Here is an 18,576-nt window from a genome sequence, read left to right as displayed (position 1 = left end):
CCTGGCATGACAAAAAAAAAAAAGCTCCCGAAACCCCTGAATGGGCTGGGGAGGGGCATTCAGTCAGGGGTTGGACTGAACAGGGGGTTGGTTCAATTTGACCTCAAACTGTCAAACTGAACTGGTTCGGCATCAAACACGTTCGACGTTGAACCTGTTTGCACATCCCTATTCCCCACTACTGCTGTAGCTGTGCATGTAGTCAGAGCAAATTTCAACAATCTGCTATTCTTCTGGAAGGGCCCTGTGTCACCCAAAAATATGTCCCTCAGGGCTGCACGACCCTCAGGGCCATGTTTTCAGGCTGTGTGGCACCCTTTCAGAGGCAGAGCAGATTGTCAAAATTGCACACACACCCCCAGCTGTGCACCCAGTGCTGTGCACTTAGGATCCCTATGCTGCATGGACACATCTTCCTGATGCGTCTGTGCTCCATGAATCAGGATGTCAGCCACTGTTACTTTTCCTTCAGAAATCTAGCATGTGGGACAATGGGCCCCCACCCCTGCAAACCCTGGGGCCATCACTACCTTCAACAGCTGTTTTCCCTGCACAATCATCTCTCTCAGACCATTTGCCCCTCAGTTGAGCTTATTTCCAGTTTAGGAGCCTGCCTGGAGGAAACAGAAGGAAAATTGGGGGTTGTGGGACTGGGAAAGCTAAGGGGAGAAGGGTCAAGCCCTCTCCCGCCTCGTGATTCTCCCCTCCAAATGCCCCCTCCTGTATCTCCATTAATATTTTGGGGCAACCAAACTTTTGGATACCTTGTGTTTGCCTCATAATAAGGGTATTTGCATGTGCAGCCTAACCAGCGCCAGGATAACCCAGGCTGGGTTAGGCTGTCCATGTGAAGCACCCACGCCAAGCCCCACTTTCAAACCTGGCAGTTAGCTGAGGATAAGTGAACCCGTGGTTCGTATAGGCTTGGCCGCTGGGTTAATCAGCTTCCGAATCGCAGTGAGCCAGGGGAAGGAGCGACCGCACTCAGTGCCGTGGCTGCTCTCATTCGAGACTCATGCCCTGGGGCACCTGGGATGCAGAAGCGGGAAGTCCTCCCGCAGTGCAGCCAGTGTTTCCCTTTGCTGCGCCGCTGCTCGTGTGGGAGTGCGGTGTGGCAGAGGGGAGACAGCAGCCGCTTCTCTGCCAGGGAAAGCAGGCACGCTCCTGCCTTCCCCGCAGCCCATCTGCCCTCCCCAGCAAGGTCACTTGTATGAGAGCAATGTGTCCTTCCATTTTGCAACCATTTGATGGATTGATTTGTGCCTGTCTCCCTGGCTCTTCCTCCAAGGAGTCCAGAATGGTGTACATGGTTATGTTTGTCTTCACAACAAGCCTTTGAGGTCGGTTAGGCCGAGAGATACATGACTGGCCCAGAATCGCCCAGTGAATTTCGTGGCTGAATGGGGATTTGAACGCGAATCTCTCTGGTCCTAGTCCAACACTCTAGCCACTGCGTCACTCACATGGCACCATCAAAGGAGGCTTTGCCAGCTGAGAATACAGCAAAGCCCCATCTCTCTCTCTCTCTCTCTCTCTCTCTCTCTCTCTCTCTCTCTCTCTCTCTCTCTCTCTCTCCCCTTCCCTCCCTCCCTCTTTTATTTATTTATTTATTTATTTATTTATTTATTTATTTATTTGGTTATATTTATATACTGCCTTTCATTCAAACAATCCCAAGGCGGTTTACAGCAAAATTTAAAAACAAGATTGTAAAAAAAGACATAAGTAAAATATTAAGCTAAAAATATAAAACAAATCTGATTAAAATTTAAAAGCATAAAAGCAATACAGAGTACAAAGAGCAGCAGCAGAGACAGTCAAATAAAAGCCTGGGCAAAAAGCCAAGATTTTACACTCTTTCTAAAAGCTGTGATGCAGACCGAGGAGAGCATTCCAGAGTCTGGGGGCAGCAACGGAGAAGGCCCTGTCCCACAGGCACGACAACCAAGCCTCCCTCATTGTTGGCGCCCCGAGTAGAGCCCCCTCAGATGACCTCGTCAAGTGGGCAGCAACCCTTGGGAGCAGGCGGTCCCTCAGGTACCCCGGGCCCAAACCGTTAAGGGCTTCGAAAGTCAAAACCAGCACCTTGAATTGGACCCGGAAACAAACTGGCAGCCGGTGCAACTCTTTCAGAATGGGTGTGATGTGCTCCCACTGGGCAGCTTTATAGCTTTTAGAGCTTCTAGTGCACCAGCGGCACACACACTCTAACTTTTCAACCTGTGGTGAAAAGCTATTTCCGCTTTTTAGGTGATGGATATTGACTTTTTTCACCATCTGGTCCTGGCAACTCTATATGGTCTGCATATGTTACTCAAGCCTGTGCCTAAGCATGGTGACTGTTTGGGACACCTTTCCCCCTCAGAAGCAGAAGGCTTATTACTGGCTTGAGGGAGCATTCATCAAGCTGTGAAATTTCCTGCTCTTTCAAGCCCTCCATCCTCCCTGCTAGCCATAGAGTTCCATTTGCTCTGTCTGCTTGTCTGTTAAACTTCACTTTGGGCACTTGAACATTCTGTCCCATTGATTAACATGAAGGCAGTATTGGATATTTTGGGACACCTTAGGTGTTTCCCCTTCAGATTCTTGAACACTAATATATCTATGGGTTACCTTGCGTCTGCCAATACCGCTACTCAGCCTCAGGCATTCTGGTTCTCCTTCCATAAGGACCGTAATGTCTCCAGGTTTCAGAAATAGTCTATTGTTAGTTCAGAAATGGTCAAAGCCTGTTCTTCCCAAAGAACAGAAAGGGCCATAGGACAAGTTTCACTTCTGTTCCAACAGTGCTCTTGAGTATACTGGTTTATTTACTATAAGAAAATATCCATCATTCTCTCCTATGGAAAAAACCCAGAACCAAAACCAAAAAGCATTTCCAGGAGGAGTAAGCCTACCTTCTTCCTCGGGAACTTGGGTGACCCAGCTGCCACTGAGAAGTAACCATAGGGGTTGAAATGTGTCTCCCAGCATGCACAGAGATGCATTAGGTCCACCACGAAATCTTTGCAATATGGCGTTCCATTTCCTTTCTCAGTCACCTGACTTAATAATGGTGGACATTTTGCTAGCAAAAATAATAGACTTTAAAAACCCTCCACCAATTTTTTAAAAAACTTAGACACTTTTAAACACACACACACACCCCATTGTTTTCTCAACCTGACCGAGCACTTTCTATTTTTATTTCATCTAAATTATTGCGCTCCAGCCTTGGACCTATTTCTGGGCAAGGAACATAGTGATCTGTATTAACATTCTGCCTCTAAAAAGCCCCCACCAGTGATGTAAAGAAAGGAAACCATCCTTTCTTGAATAGAGAAGGTCATATAATGAAAAGAATATTGTAACCGGACTGATAACTGTGTCCCTTAAATTAATACTGGATAATTGGAAATGATAATTTGCAAGTGACATTTCCTGCATGGTTAACCAGGGTATAGGTATTATTGTTATATTGTTCGCCATGAATAAGTTGCTGCTCGTCTGTTAATAGCATTTGTCATTATGGAAGATAAAGCAATGATAAAGTGTAATCAAATCTCATGCTTCAGGGCTTAAGATGATTGCCTGAGGGGGTCAGGCAGGAATTGCCCCCCCTTCCCCAGAAACTGTTTACCTACCCACTCCATGATGCCCTTGCTTAAACCCCAAACTTCATTCCCAACCACCATGGAATCTAAGGGCACTTAATGTTTTGAGAGGAACAGAAGCGGTTTGGCTGCCCTGAAACACATTCACCATTAAGGTGAGTGTTTAACATACATGTGCGCACACACACACACACACACACACACTGTCTCTCTCTCTCTCCAAGTTTGAGTTCGAATGGGGAAGATCTGCTTGTGGTGGATGCCTACTCACATGTGCCTTGATGTCTTGAATGCACAGGTAGATAACGGAGTACGCATGAACGCTAAGGCATCATGTAGTAGAAAGTCTGCTATTTCACACCCTGTAGCTGCTGAGGTGTGGTTTGACTGATTATTGTATTGTTGGGCAATGATGTCTTTTTAGGCTATCTTGAACCCAAAGAGCCATCACCTCTTGGCTTTTAAATCTATGGAGACAGCCTGTTCAGAGTAAATGAATGCAATACATTGTACATGGAATAGCACCTTCTAGATGTGAAATGGTGATTGGGGAGGCCTTGGACCATGATCTTTGCAAGCATTTCTGTATTTTTGATTTTATTTATTTCTTATATCCCACTTTTCCTTCCCCAAGGAAGCCCGAACCAATAAGCACACAAAAAAAATACAAAATATCAGAATAATGAAACAATAGTTGATCATAACAGATCAATATACCAAGAAAAGCAAACAAATCAAGCCCAAATTCATACAAACCTCCAAACAATACATTTACTAAATGAGTAAAGAATCAAATTCAGTAACAATTCTAATAAATAACAAAATTTGTCTTGATTGTCCAAAACAGTCTATTTTTTAAAAATGCTTTTAGGAAGACCCTCAAGACACTTCTGTTTTCTCTGCTTTTAACTGGAATTAATTTTAAACTGTTTAATTTGTTTTTATCTTATGAGATGGTTCTTGTTTTTATTTTGTGAAATTTTAACTGTTTTAACTCTGTTTTATAGTTGTTGTGTTTTGAATTCCATACACTCCCTAAAGATGCACATGTCAGGTGGGATAAACATATGATACATACATACATACATACATACATTATAAAACCAATAGTATCCATATTTCAAAACCAACATAGATTCAATGAATAAGCATATTAAATGCAAAACAATCCCTGCACAATCAATACACATTAGTCAATGAAACCAACAACACATTTTCTTTTGCGAAATGTTGAAGGCTTCTAGAGAGGTGTTTTTGAGCAAATAATTAATTACAGTTAATTACAATCACAATAATTAATTAGAATTATGCCAGTTCAATCTAGCAATTTGTAGCAGCACTCTGATTTGTTTTAAGTTTCCAAGGGGGTGTCTAGGCCTAGGCTGCTGAAAACAGTCCTTGCCCGTGTGGGTGACTTATAAAAAGACCTGGTTGCCTGTAAAAGAGAGGGGGGAAATCCAATGAATTAAGTTCAGATATAAAGTGGTAGGAGCTTAGGGAGCTGCTCAAGCAGCAGAGTGATGGCGTGTAAAATGAGAATCCCGGAAGACAGATAGGAAAGATGGAAGAATAAGAAGGAGGTTTAGATTCAGATGAATGCAAAATCCAGGTGCATCTTTTCCTTAAGCTGCTCATCCACTCCGACTTGTCCATCTTCGAAATGCCGCTTTCTAAATATGCAGAAAGTCTCTTCTCTGCCTGTAGTTGCCAAGGTAGTACAGAGTGAAGCAGATCTGATGTTTCTAAAACCTGGGATTACTCTCCCAAGCTCCTTTTCTGTATCACATCATGAAAAATCATTTCTGCAGAACCAGACCTATTACTTATTTTCCCTCCCTTCCGTTTACATGCTGAAAAAACATGGCACGACTTTGCCAGCAGTGACTTGCTTCCTACTGTGTGTTTGCTAATCTATTTGTTCTCTGCATGAGCAAAGAAAAGAGCTATATGTAGCATCATAGAATCACAGGCTGTAATAAGCAATAATAATGACCATCATCATCATGATCATCCCAGGTCCATGGGAAGGACTCGATGTCTGGATAAAACAAACGAATCAATAACACGTGTCTGACTGTGTAAACAAGAAATTATTTTCTTGTTTACACAGTCAGACAGGTGTTATTGACTGGTTTGTTTTATCCAGACATCAAGTCCTTCCCAAGGACCTAGGATCCAGACATCGAGTCGGCACTTGCGGCGGCACTTGCTGTTTGTTGTGGATTTTTTGACTTTTGCTCTTATTGCATTTGTTCTTAGTGCCTGTTCTTGTGCAGCCAGTATTAAACCCTCTGTTTCTTTCTTCAAGTTGCCATTCCTAAGCCATTGCCAGGTCTTGGTGATGTCTGATTTTCCACTTATATTGTGTAAATATTGACCATGCAGGGGCTTATTTTTCCATTTTTCTGCTCGGGTCTTGACTTGTTCTTTCTGGTAGGCCTGCTTTGTTTCATTGGTGTTTAATAATAGTTTCTCGTTCTTGACCATTTGAAGTGCATCTTCTTCACTGTCCCTTATATATTCTACAAGGCCTCTTTTCTCCTCCTCTACTGTTTGATGGACTTGCATCATTCCTCTTCCACCTGAGCCGCGAGGGAGGTATAGCCTATCTACATCACTGCAGGGGTGCAGAGCATGATTGATGGTCATTATTTTCCTGTTCTTTTTATTATTATTATTATTATTATTATTATTATTATTATTATTATTATTATTGGCTGAGGGCCACAGAAATCACTGTCAGCCAATTACAAAAAGCAACTTTACTGGGAACAGTCTATATTTTGCAGTGATATCTATAATAATAACAACAACAATATTGATAACAAAATTCTGGCATCCCAGGTCCTTGGGAAGGACTCGATGTCTGGATAAAACAAACCAGTCAATAATACCTGTCTGACTGTGTAAACAAGAAATAATAAAAATATCATTGCAGCAACTTTGTTGTGATTATAAGGTAAGACACAACAAAGTTGCTGCAATGATCCACTGGAACTTTTGCAAGAATTGCAAATTGCCAGCAAGCAAGAATTGGTGGAATAATCCGATTGAGAAGGTCACAGAAAATGAGGAGGCAAAAATCCTTTGGGATTTTCTAATACAAACTGATAGGCATTTAGCACATAATACTCCGGATCTGACAGTCATCGAGAAGAACCGGGTTCTGATCATTGATATTGCAATCCCAGGAGATAGACATTGACAAAAAAAAAAAAAAAAGGAGAAAATAACTAAATACAAGGCCTTTCAGATTGAAATTGTGCAGCTCTGGAAAAAGTAAACAATAGTGGTGCCAATAGTTGTTGGTGTCCTTGGTGCAGTACCAAAAGAACTTAAACACCATCTCGACACCCTGGGCATCAATAAAATTACAACACATCAACTACAGAAGGCCACACTACCCAGAACAGCATGGATACTATGGCAATATCTTTAATTTTTCTTTAGTTATCCTGGACCTTTGGAAAGGCCCAGATAATTAAAGTACCAAATCCAGTCAATAACATCTGGTCGACTGTGTGTAAATAGCATCATCATCATCATCATACCACCACCACCACCACCATATATATTTGTATGGTCACCACATAACAAATGTTCTTTGGACTTGCCCAAGGATCCAGGGCACCCCAGGTGAAGCCTGGCTTTATCATTCCCCCGCCTGCTTCACTCACATGGACAGGGGCTTCCCATTGGGTGGATGGTTGATCCACATCACCTGCTCTGGCTGGCTCCAAAGGTGCACACACACACCTGTGGTCACCCATCATCTGGCTGGCTGACTGGTTGACTCTGACTGCAACCCAGGCCATTGGCACCCTTCTACACTTGGTACCCTAGGCAGCCACCTAGTTTGCCTAGAGGGCAGGCCAGACCTGATTGTTCCCTGGGCAGTTCACAAAGTGAAACAGTAAAACACCCTGTCCAACCATTTTGTCCAACCGCTGATTGGTGCAGGAAATCTAGAGCTACAATATCCTAAGAGATGGCTGTCCTGCCTCTGCTTAAAGACCTCCAGCGAGGAAGAGTCCACCATCCTCCTAGGCCATTAATGACACTTACCATTTAGAGGTTTCTTCTAATATGAATCTGAAACCTACCCTTCTGCAGAGGACAAGGCTTTGCCCTCTTCTGTGGGAGGCTTCACATGCAATATTTATTTATTCGTTAGTTTTATTTATTTATCACATGTTTACCCCTCCTGATATGTACATCTCTAGGTGGCGTACAAATTTTAATATTAAAAACCACAGATTAAAATACCTAAAACAATAAAACAACATAAAACAAATTATTGAAATTATTAAAATTAATTCTAATTAAAAGCTTGTGAGAACAGGTGAGTCTTGAGGGTCTTCCTGAAAACAAACAGAGAAGGAGATGCTCTTATTTCTGCAGGGAGTATATTCCAAAGCCCTAGGGCAGCCATGGAGAAAGCACAGTCCTGAGTCACCACCAGACGAGTTGGTGGCAATTGTAACTGGACCTCTCCAGAAGATCGTAAAAGGCAGCAGGGTTCATGACAAAGGAGGTGCTCTCTTAAAGAGCCTGGAACCAAGCCGTTAATGGCTTTATGGCATGTGCACATGGTTGTTGTGAGCTGCAGCAGCCCTGGGAGCGGATGGGAGCCCTATTTCCAGTCCTGGTGATAATATGCTGAGATTGGGCATGTTGTATGAACCCACCAATCTCAGCATAGTCTATTCTGCTTGCAGTACAGAACCGGACATCTGTCCATCCCTTCAAATCAAAACTACAGATGTCTGGTTCTATGATGCATGTAGGGTAGGTGTGAGGGAATCGGGCGGGCGAGGACTCAATGCTGTGGGAACTGGGTGACTCCCCTCCACGAAAACCCTGCAGCGGGGCTGGCAACCCCATGCAGTCCTGACCTTAAGGGCTGCTCCACCCGACCTGATCGAACCTACGTGGCCTCTTATAGAGAATAATGAGATGATGCTGGAAAATGGCATCGTCCCGTGGAATATCAAAGACGGCTTGTGAGATTTCAGAGAGATCTCACAAGACTTCCATCTGAGATCCCACTCAGAGCCGACATCTTGTGAGATTTGCTCCACTTGCCAGGGACTATTTAAAGGCCAGCTTGCCGATAATGAGAGGCCAGACCCAGAAGAGAGCTCACCCTGGAAGGAGCTGACTTGGCACAGGGCAGCATCCTTTCCCTGAGGGTGTTGTGCAGTGAAAAAGCCCTCACGGGGGGGGGGGGATAGGGGTGCTCTTCTCTGCAACGACCCTGGGGCTACGCTGAGCCAAACTGGACCCTACTGAGCACCTCCAGAGATGTTATCCGAGGAGGAGCATGACAGTAGGATATGCCAAAACTGATGATTTCATACGACACGGCCCGTCTCTGCATATTGTTACCATAACTGGGTCAAGCTCCCACACATTTCTGGGGCTAAGGCAGTCAGCAGTTACCTCCGCTGCCACGCCTAGCAAAGCTTGGAAAGCTCAGATTGATCCCAAAAGCTACATAGGAGCATAAGAATCTGCTATATATCGAGTCAGACCTTTGGTCCATTTAGCTCAGTTTTGTTTTCACAGACTGGCAGAGGCTTCTCTAAGGCTGCAGGCAGGAGTCTCTCTCAGCTCTATCTTGAAGATGTTGCGAAGGAGGGGACTTGTAACCTTCTGCTCTTCCCAGAGCACCTCCATCCCCTGAGCAGAATATCTTTCAGTACTCACACATGTAGTCTCCCATTCATATGCAACCAGGGTGGACCCTGCTTAGCTACTCCAGTGGTGGTGGGGGATCATTTTGCCACCCTGCTGGTGGCCCAAGGATCTGCCACCTGAGGCAGCCACTTCACTTCGCCTCATGAAAGGACTGCCCCGATTGCTCCTCCCGATATTCTTACCAGTGAGTGCAAAAGTATCAAAATAATTGACATGTACAAGGCCAGCATTTTTAAATTGTAGAAAATCATATTCCATGTAAGTAATTTTTTGATACATGAAAGAATTTGTGGCATAGCAAACATACTGTACAGCATACTATACTGCAAAGAACTACAGTATAGTTCTGCAAAGGTTCTCCACCTTTTAAGACCCATCCCTACAACATATCTGGCTTCAGGCCTACTGATACCACACCAAATGGGGTCAGTTGTCTAGCTACAGTGCATGCTGACCTTCCTTTAATTGAGGGTTTTAAAAAAAAAATCCTCAGCAATACTGGAAGCTTCCAGCAAAAACCTGAGGTTGAAATCTCAATTTGGAAATGCATTGGGTCATTATTTTGCAGTTATTTCCCCACTTAGCCTCCTATTTTATTTTAGAAAATTGAAGTCAAGGCAACCTAAGCTCGGCTGAAAGACTCCTTTCGTTGGCGGGGGGCAGCTGAGCTGGTAGGCAATTCCAGCTTACCTGTGAGAGAGCTGATGGGGGCCTGTGATAAGGCTTGTGGCTAAATGTACTGCTTTGTGCCAGACTGGTGTCAAGCTGCATTATTTACTGGCGACAGTAAACTGACAAATGGGGATCCAAATTAAACTCCTCTACACTTTATGCCTCTTATGAGGAAGTTGCATTCTAGTCCCAGTGCTGAGAAAAAAGTGACCTCTATTTTTTCCAAACTTTGTTACAAGGAAGGGGGTGGTGGGGAGACTGTTTGCAGGTGTTTCTGTTTGTTTCTTTTTCTAGTTTCTCTCTCTAGCTTCATGATAACCACTGAGTTTTCCCATCACTCCAAGTGACAGCACAGTGGTTTAGAATTCTGGGAAATCCAAGAACTGCTTTGAAGGTTACCAATTTGGAGCACTTCAGGCCCGAGAATTCTTCAGATCCACTTCTAACGTCATGCCCAACATGTTCGCACATTATCAGATCCGTGTGTGCCAGAGTCTGACTCAGGACATGCCTTTAAGCATGTGCAAGGTTTGTGTTTCAGTGCATTGCATTATTGACTGTGAGTACTCCAAAGAATGAAGTGGAACTCTTGTCAGACTCTCCCGTACTTTGCAACACATGGAAATTGTCTCTCTGTCATAACAGGCACCAGAAGCTGATTCACACAGGGTCACAACTATAATAGGGCAAGGGGAGACAGTTGTCTGGGGGCCCACTGCCTTTGGGGGCCCCCCAGAGGCAAGTCACATGACTGACTCCCCCAGCCGCACACCTGCCCGGGCTTCCTTCAGTTGTATTCATCTTCTCAAACTGATGTGAGTGTTAAGACCTGGAGCTACCAGAACAGCATGTCTTTCTCTAGTACCATGAAATGACTTGCATCATCCACAACCTACAAAATCTTTTAAAAAATAATTTAGGATGATCTATTGTGGCACATAGGTGTGTGTGTGTGTGTGTGTGTGTGTGTGTGTGTGTGTATATATATATATATATATATATATATATATATATATATATGAATGAATCCTACTATGCTTTTTGTTACCACTATTCAGCCTCATTTAAGATTTCTTTACTTCATGAGCTGAGCTTCAGTGGGGGGGGGGGGCATTTTTAAATCTTGTCTCTGGGCCCACTCCAACCTTGCTAGGCTCCTGGATTCACATGAATATTTCCTAGGTGGTGAAGTCTCGACAAGATACAGATGCTTCTGAAATTCTCCTCCTCCTTGAAATTTGGAGTTCTGAATTACCTAGTTTTGCATCTGAAGTGGAACCATGCATTATAAATCCTACAGGGTTCTATTTTTTATTGCACAGAGCATATTTCACAGAGCATCACAGATACATTCTAGTAGAACATAGCTCTCTGGTAGAACATCTGCTTTGCATGCAGAAGGTCCCAGGTTCAGTCCCTGACATCTTCAGGTAAGGATGGGAAAAATTCCTGCCTGAAACCTAGGAAAGCTGTTGCCAGCCAGTGTAGACAATACAGAGCTAGATGGACCAATGGTCTGACTTGGTGGAAGACAGCTTCCTATTCATCCTATGCCAGTATCTCCAGACTGGAATGGGGCTGTAGCTCAGCAGCAAAGCATCTGCTTTGCCAGTAAGGATGGGAAAGACACCTGCCTGAAAAATTGAAGCGCTGTTGCCAGTTAGTATGGACAGTACCGGGCTAGATTAATTCAAAGCAGCCAGGCAGGCAGCCTGAGCCAGATCAGGGCCTGTCTCCTTAAGAGAAAACAATTTTGTTCTGCAGGAAAGGGAGGGAGGCCGCCTGCTCAGCTGTAAGCCAGACAGGCCTGGTCTTCCCCTTCTGAGGCCCAAAAGAGAACGAAGGGAAAAGTCCGATGCTTCCTGCCTTTGTCAGGAGTGAGCTAATTAAAAATGCTAATTGTGAGCCTTCGCTGACCAGCGTTGAAATGAGCCTTCGGACGGTGCCAGAACTCAGTCCATTGTGGTGGGATTGTTTATAGGGACGGGAAAATGACTTTCTAAACATCAGAATTCCTGAGCGTTAGCCAAGCGCTCGGAGGAAGTTCTTCCAGCAGCTGCATGCGACGTAAGGGGCAGCATTCCTAGGGACTGTGCCTGAGGGCTAATTCCATTAAGCTGCCCCAACCGGCCGGAGCTCTTTCATGCCCTGATTGCAGTGAAGAGGACGTGCTTCTTGATGACCTCTGCTCGCCACCAGGTCCTCCTGCTTCCTCCAGAGACGATGGACATAAGAGAGTAGGGGGTAGTGTTTGCCAGGGAGGGATTAAAACACTTTTAATTCCAAAAGTAGTGCCCCCCTGCCATTGCCAATGCTAGACTAAGCAAAGCCTAGATGGGAGCTAATGCAGGGGAAAGCAGCCCCAGTTGGGGGATCATTTATTGTGGCTGAGGATGATGGGAGTTGTAGTTCAACAAAGGCTGGAGAGCCAAGGTTGCCTACGCCTGAGTGAATGGGTCAGGAGTGAATCTGGACAGAAAAGGGAGGGGTCAGGGCAGAATCTTGTGGCTGAAGGGCCATTGTGCAGTTCTGGAGCTCATGCGTGGAGGGGGAAAGATCTCAGGTTACGTTCCTGGGATTTTGAGTGAGAAGGATCTCTGCAGGGCCAGGAAAGACCTTCACTGGAGACCTTGGAGAGCTACTGCCTGTCTGTGTAGACCAGGGGTAGGCAACGTGTGGCGCTCCAGATGTTGACGAACTACAACTCCCAGCATCCCCGGCCACAATTTATTACTGGTGGGGATGATGGGAGTGGTAGTTCAGCAAGATCTGGAGAGTCACACATTGACTATCCCTGGTGAGACAGTACTGGGCCGGCTGGATCGAACCCAGCAAAAGGCAGCTTTGTATGAAAAGGTGCATGTGGACAAGCTGAATTAAAGCTGGACAGGGCAACTCCTCGTTAGAAGAATGGTTTATCTGGCAATGCTCTGTCTACCTGTTCTTGAAGGAGCAGGTTCACAGCTTGGGAATAGGGGTGTTCACGAAACCGGTTTGCCCCATTTGCTTTGAGTCCAAACCATACTCAAACGGGACCAGGCATGTCTGGTTTTCGCACCCCGAACAATACCTGCCCCTCCTCTTGGCTCAAATTCAAGCTGGTTCAGGGGTTCTAGAGTTGGGGGAAATAATTTTTCACCCACTCACTGCCTCCGGGGGAAGGGGTGCTGCCATGGCTGTGGGGAGTCTCTGGTGGTCCCCCCCCCCCACTGCCAGCCTCCCTCTGTCCCAAATGGCCTGGTTTGAGTCACTTCCTGCCTGTTCCAGGCTTCTCTGCCTTGGTGACTGCCATTTTGGAGGCCGCTGCACACGGGCCCTGGCCATCTGCGTGACCAGATCATGACCCATCCAGGAAATTGGTCAGGGTGCATGCGCAGTGGCCCGAACAAGGCCATTTGAGACTGTGCAGGGCCAGTGGGGGGAGGGGGAATTGCCAGAGACCCACCCATACCTGTGGCAGCACCCCCAAGACACAGTGAGTGTAAATAAATTTTACCCTGACTCTAGAAGTTAACCCCTGCTAACTTGGCAAAGAGGCACCTTTTAACGTGGTGATTCTCGGTATAGAAATCAAAATCAAATAATTGATAGAACCTCCAAGCTGGCCCTGAGCCAGCCCCGAGCTGGCCCAGGGAGGGTTCAGCCCGACCTCAAGCCAAACTGAGTCCAGTCCAGCTTGAGGGTGAGCCTTTGAGCTGAACCTGTTCGATGTCGAATCAGCTCAAGGTGAAACCAGTTTGCACATCACTACTTGGGAATTCTCTTTGGTCCAATGCTACACCTGTATAATCAGGTGTCTGCCATGTCTCAGGGGGCTTTTGTCCAGTGTGCACCAGCTGCTTCCATTTCTGGACAGATCTGGCCAAAGTGATCCATGCCCTCAGTGTTACATCTAGACTGATCCTCTATGATCCTCTGTGAGCAGCACTGATTGCCAATTTGTTTCAAGGTACTAGTGATTACCTTTGAAGCCTATGTAGTCTGAGGCCAGGCAGGGATGATCCAAGAGATGGCCCATCTCTGCCACAGGATGTGGTGACAGTCATCAGCCTGGATGGCTTTAAGAAAGTTTTTGACAAATCCATGGAGGACAGGTCTATCAATGGCTACTAGTCTGATGGCTATAGGCCAGCTCCAGCCTTGGAGGCAAGATGTCCCTGAATACCACCCTGGTGGGCTACCTACCTAATTTGGACTTTCATTCTTCTTTGTTGGCAGAGAAACACATCTCCATTTTCCTTTACAAAGATGACAGCACAATTATCTTAAGGGCCCCCATAGGACTCAGAAGAGCATTGGAGGATTCACTGGAAATAAATTGCCATAAAACCAACATCACGGTCTTTGCCAAGAGACCAAAAACATACTTCTGGTATATAAATGGGTACACATTCAAGCAGGTCTCAATGCTTGAAATACCTGAGGGTGGTCTTTCATGCCTCTGATACTAGGGAGGATCACGGCAGTTATGTCGCCCAAAAATGCCCAGTGGAGTGCTGTGGCCATCCTAAAATTCTTCCAAACAAGAGGAGGCCAATACATTCCTGCAGCCCTTAAACTACTCAAAGCTAAGGCACTGGAACAACTCCTCTGCGGTGCTCAGCAGGGCCCCTTTCCTAACTTCGCCCCTCTGGAGCTTGTCCAGACCAAATTTCTAAGAGCAGTATTCCAGGTACTATTCTGTGTCTGTAACGCCGATCTTTGATTGGAAGTAGGCCTGGTGAAAGTGCAGGCCAGAGTATGGTTGACCATGCTCAACTACTAGCTAAGACTATCCCTCTTCCCAATAGGCCTAGCCCTGCTAACATTGGAGGATGGCCATCAATCTACATGGAACATAGGAAGTTGCCATATACTGAGTCAGACCATTGGTCTACCTAGCTCAGTATTTGTCTACACAGTCTGGCAGTGGCTTCGTCAAGGTTACAGGCAGGAATCTCTCTCAGCCCTACCTTGGAGATGCTGCCAGGGAGGGAACTTGGAAGGAACCTTCTGCTCTTCCCAGAGCGGCTCCATCCCCTGAGGGGAATATCTTACAGTGCTCACACTTCTAGTCTCCCATTCATATGAAACTTGGGTGGACCCTGCTTAGCTAAGGGGACAGGTCATGCTCGCTACCACAAGACCAGCCCTCCTCTCCAAAACCTGCTGGAGAAACTATCATTAGTTGGGCTTTCACCTATTACTTGGGTCCCATTACTTGGGCTCTCTCTATTTTCCCTGGGATACAAGCATTCCTTACACAGCACATAATGGATGCAGAGCACCAAACTGATTTAGGCTGGGCTCCAAACCTCCCTCTCACTGAAAGTCTGAGGTATAAAGCAACACCTGCTGCATATCTTACACAGCTAGAAGCCCCTAACCATAGAAGGGTCTTCACTTTAGCTCATTGTAGTGCCCTCCCTTTGGCTGTGTTAGATGGAAGATATAGGAAGATCCCCTTTTTGGAACGTCTGTTACGTTCTTCAGATATTGCTGTGCCTGAGGCAAGGTTGTCTTGCCCCATGCCCCTGGTGAGGACCAGGCCGCCTTTCCAAATCAACACTTCAAGCTTGGAAGTGCATAGAGAGCAAGGAGGAGGGAAAGTTGTTGCCCTGCTAGCACATCAATAACCTGCTGGCAACCACCTCACCTTGCCTCATGCAAGGGCGCCCCAGAAGCCTGGTATCTGAACAGTTGCCTTCTTCCCCATGAGTCTGTTTGACCTATATGATCTAATAGGGAGGGCCTCCCCTGCTGCCAATGTCTGAGGCAGGGGTAGAGGGAGGCCAGCGGCAGGCCAGGTCTAGCCCGCCACTGCGGCCCCCTAGCCCCGGCCCTGCATATGATGTCAGGTGCTAAGCTTTGCCCCTGCATCTGACATCAGATGCAGGGGTTGTCTCTTTGCTTGCAAACGGGGCCACGGGGCCACGTTTGCAGGCAAAATCCCCCGGCCAGCGCCATGTCTGCTGCATGGCTGGAGAGGTTCTCTCAGCCGCGCTGCAAACACGGCGCTGGTTTAGCTTGCAAACGCGGCCGCGTGGCCCCACTTGTGAGCACAATCCCCGGCCAGCACCACATCCACAGTGCCTCTGGAGCGACTCTCTCTGCCTTTTAGGCTGGGAGAGCTGCTTCGGCTGTGCTGCGAACACAGCACTGGCCAGGGATTTTGCCTGCAAATGGGGCCCCGTGGCCCCGTTTGCAAGCAAAGATACGCTCCCTGTGTCTGATGTCAAACACAGGGGGTGTGGCCGGGGCGCCACACGTGGGCCCTGACTGGTGGTAGCACAGGTTCTTCAAACCTGTTTGCTCAATGTTGGCTCCGCCCCTGGTCTGAGGTACATTTAATGGTCAAGTAGGGTAGGGCCTACACTGTTGTCCCCTCCCTGTGGAATTCTCCTCTTTGGAAGATCCGGGTGGCCCCTTTCTCCCATTTTTGGGTGGCTGCTGAAGACACATTAGTTCAGACAAGTATGTTACCAGCTAAATTTAAGTGTGTTTAGTGTTGTTTTTATTTCACCAATGCTTTCCCTAGCTTTTTGACAAGTGTAGTTGCTTTATTGTGTCATTTTTTCCCAAATTTCTGCTTTTAGCTTGTAAGCTGCCCTGAGACTTTAGTGAAAGGCAGGGCGAAAATTTCCAAAACTAACTAACCAACCAACAAAATCACATATACCCCAAATTCACAAACTTTTTCTACAGGTTATTTTCCACGGAAAATAATGGTGTCATTCCTGTATCCAAATATTTGGTTATACCACTACTGACCCCCTCTCTTCAAACCTTTTCAGTCATACCCCTAAATGATATGAAACGTAAGCATGCATAACAACATTTGTTCATATTCTTCTCCTGTTACCTTTGCCTCTGTCTTCTCAACTTTCACAATGTAGACTGTAAGCACCATGGGCCAGAGACCTGTTTCTTTTTGCTTTCTCTTACTTTGAAAAGTGTGTAACACTTTAACCAACAATTAAAGCATTATAATAATTATTTTAAAAAGCCAAACCAATCCCAAGAAAGAAACAAAAAGCACAAAGAGGGTAAGGGCAAATGGTGAACAAAGTCATAGGAAACCTTGAGGACGTTAACAAAAGGATTGCCTTTCCCTAGGATTCCAGGCTTCTTTAAAATAAGGAGCCAGTGATCCAGAAATCAGAAAGTAGAGTTTATGGTGTTTTAAAGACTGCTGTCGTCTTGTAGCAGGCCAACCAGGATTTGTCATGAGGCCAAGGTACATTATTTAAATAATGGGAACACTACCAAAAAGAACAGTTCTTCTCTGAGATCTTGAAGATGACCAGGAAGAGAAGAAAAATGGCAGAATTTGTGTGTTTGTGTGAACTCTGATCCTCTGACCATGGAAAAAAAGAGAGAGGTCCTTCTTTAGTCAGGTTTCACAGCAAACAAGAACTGCCCAGAGGCCTCCTGAGTCCTTTCTGGCTAATCCCGTGATAAACTTCTCACTTCCTATTTTTCATGTGCCACTATTTCACCGGTCCTGACGCCATTGGACACATTGTCGTTGGCTCACTCTGAACAAACAGAGGCTGACAGTTTCCTTCCTCAGAGTAAACAGTGCTGGTACTTAGACACAGTTCAAAGACTTTTAACACTCCCGGCATGACCATTATCCTCTAGATGGACATGTAGAGTTTGCTTCCCCCCCCCCGCTCCCTTCCCTTCCATTGAAAGGCGGGGGGAAAGCGCTGGCAATAAAATACTGTAAAAGTGTTGCTTTTTATAGCCCCTTATTTCCCTCCTTTCCTGGCTAAATAAAATATCTGTTTAGACTGCCCAGCTGTCTATCCCACTTCAGGATACATAGTGCTTCATTAGAAGAAACCATTCTGAGTTGAAATTCTGCCCCAAATTCCAGATTCACCGATTCTAATCTCCAGATTTATTTATTACATTTGCATATCACCTCCCTCCAAGGAGCTCACGGCAGCTTACATTGCTCTCGCCCTCTTTTATCCTCACAACAACCTTGTGAGGTAGGTTAGGCTGAGAGAGCGTGACCGGCCCATTGTCACCCAGTGAGCTTCATGGCTGTGTGGGAAATTGGAATCTGGGTTGCCTTGGTCCTGGTTGAAGACTCTAACAACTACGCCACACTGGCTCTCAGTTTTAGACAAGTTACCAAGCCATAGTCTCGATCTGTAGCATGCAAACAATACTACTGTGAAAGGTACTGAACTCTTTGTGCTTCCCAGAGCCAAGGCCTTCCCAGGCCTAGATAGTGGACCCACAGTTCTCATTATGTGCGAATGTGGCCACTGTGTGTTTTGTGAAAAGTCCAAAGAGACTGAAGACAAAAGCCCAATTCAGACATTATGCTGTACGAGTGCACAGATGTCTGTTGTACACTTCTACATGTCTTTATGTGAATGACTGTATCTGTGTTCATCTTAAACGTGAACCTGCACACAGGCCCTTCAAATGCATGGTACCAATAGGAAGTGTACTTCTGTACCTGTGTGTGTACATGTGAATGACTGTACCTGTGCACAGCTCTGTACAGGTCTACACTGTACACTCATTGTACGAGTCAAGTGTTGAACATAACATGTGGATGGGTGTAGTAATACACACAATCATGAAGGTAGCCATGATAAAGAAGGAATCA

Source organism: Hemicordylus capensis, chromosome 5 (genome assembly GCF_027244095.1).
Source record: "Hemicordylus capensis ecotype Gifberg chromosome 5, rHemCap1.1.pri, whole genome shotgun sequence".
In the NCBI taxonomy this organism is placed as follows: Eukaryota; Metazoa; Chordata; class Lepidosauria; order Squamata; family Cordylidae; genus Hemicordylus; species Hemicordylus capensis.
Note: the sequence above shows the minus strand (reverse complement) of the source record.